Below are 2,122 nucleotides of genomic sequence, written 5' to 3'. Positions count from 1 at the left end.
GTGACCCCTAGAGGTCCACACCCCTGGTCACACTGCTGCCTGGACTCTTCCTGGCCGAGTCAGGGACCTGCCTCCCTCCTGGTCACCTGTGAGAAGCTATGGACGCATGCACCCTTGAGGCTGCCCACTTGCCTCAGACCCCAGCCTTCCTGTGTCTGAAGAACACATTTTTGCATTTGTACAACCTTTTAGAGAAGGTCTTTTTTAGGAGACTCATTTCCCCTTATTTAGATGTGTCTGCAGCTAGTTCCATAATTAAACTTTGAAAGCCCCCTCATTTCCATGGACTTAAATGTCTTAAGAGGATGCAGCTGTGTCGTTCTTGGCGTCTTTCAAAGAAAATACACAGATTAGGAAGTGCAGAAAGAAGGGCTCTCTGCTTTCAGCAGTTGCTCCGAGACCCCGCCTCCTGCCTGCCCCCAGCGTGAGTGAGTCAGTGATGTGCCTGCCTTCCCAGCACTGGGGGGCCCCCCCGTCCTGCCAGAGTCCATGAAATTGTCCAGGGCCCCAGGGATGAGGAAGATGCAAACTCCTTGCTTTGACTTGTTAGTAGCTTGGCTTTGGCAGTTCTCATTTATTCTTCACGAAGGGATAAACCCGTGGGTGTGGATGAGGTCACTTCCATTAGCACAATCCTGAACCTAATAAGAGGTGGTTTTCTGTCTCTTCAGTCCGTGTGCCCCATGGTTCATGGAGCCACTGGAGCTGGGAATAAAACAGAGTTGCAATAAATAAAACAACCTTCATTTCTCTGTATCCCTGTGAGGGAGCAAACATTCTTACCCACCTAATCCATAGAGTTTATATTTAATATTTCTCCCAGTGAACCAGAAGTGTTACTTTTAACTGGAACAGCAAACGCAGACACTCAGGCCCTCGTGAAGGTGCCGTGTGGACACATCCCGTCTGAGACAGGGCTAGTGGCTCTGCTCAAGGCCACCTGGGCCACGGCGTTTGGGAGACACCTCCGAGCGGCTCCAATTTTGTTTGATTCCTGCCTTTTTCACTTGGGGCTTCTCCATTATTTCAAAGACAAAAACAATATTGAAGCTCTTATAAAAGACTGAAGGAAACCAATCCTTAACAGGTAGAGGGGACGGCAGGGCCTTAGCCTCAGAGGTTGCCTGCTGTGCGAGCCAGGCCTGCCAACTGCCCCTCGGCTGGCACCACATGCCCCGAGACAGCTTGGCTGGAAAAGGTTCTGCCATCGCGAACGTGCCATGAACACCAAACTTCTCCATGTCCTCAACCCTGTATGCCAGCTAACGGCCATCTTCTCAGAGGAGTATCCTGATGCAACAACCGGCCCGCCCAAACAACTTTCAAAATACTAAAAAAAAAAGGAAAGAAGGAAAAACAAAATAGAAGTCACCCACAGGGAGCTCAGTGGCTTTTGCTTGTCTTGGTAACCTTTCCAGTAGTTTTGCAAGAAATGCACACTTTGTCAAACGTTTTAGAAACTTGGTTTTTACAGATCTGCATGTCTTCCAAAATTGAGCACAAAACAAGCGAAATCTTGTGGAGGCAGAATGGGGAGTGAGCAACCATTTGTTTCTTGAGAGTTTTTCGATGAGGCTCCCAATTAAAGGCTTGTTTCTGTCCCCAGGCAGCCCCTCTGTCAGAACCAGGCCCAGGGAGCAAAGTCTAGGAACGACATTTTGTTTATTATGTTAAAGCACAGAGCCGCCCCTTTCCTCACCTCTCAGCCTCCATCTGAGGCTGAGGGTGAAGCACACCCTCACTGCTTGCGCTGGAGCCACAAAATACTGAAAAATCTTGAAAACTAGAAGATTCTGAATTCCTCTTCTGTTAAAAGAAGGAAGAATATTCTATAAAACCAAAAAGCCCATATTCTTTCCAAGTTCTATCCAAAGTTTACAAGGAAGTTTCCACTCCTAAATATTATGTGAATTAAAACCCTTCCATTTAAAGTGACTTTTTAAACTTTTCATCAAATGCAAAATTTCTAATAGTTTTCACGAAAGGGAACATAACAGGCTTGATGAAGTGCAGACCTTAAAAGTGCAGATGGTGATTATTTCCAGAACCACAAGTTCTAGTTTTCTTGGCGCAGAGGGAAAAGCGTCTCTTTAAGAAAAAAAAAAAGAGAGAAAAAAAGAAT

This window comes from Bison bison, unplaced genomic scaffold, assembly GCF_000754665.1.
Source record: "Bison bison bison isolate TAMUID 2011002044 unplaced genomic scaffold, Bison_UMD1.0 scf7180017864266, whole genome shotgun sequence".
NCBI lineage: Eukaryota > Metazoa > Chordata > Mammalia > Artiodactyla > Bovidae > Bison > Bison bison.
Note: the sequence above shows the minus strand (reverse complement) of the source record.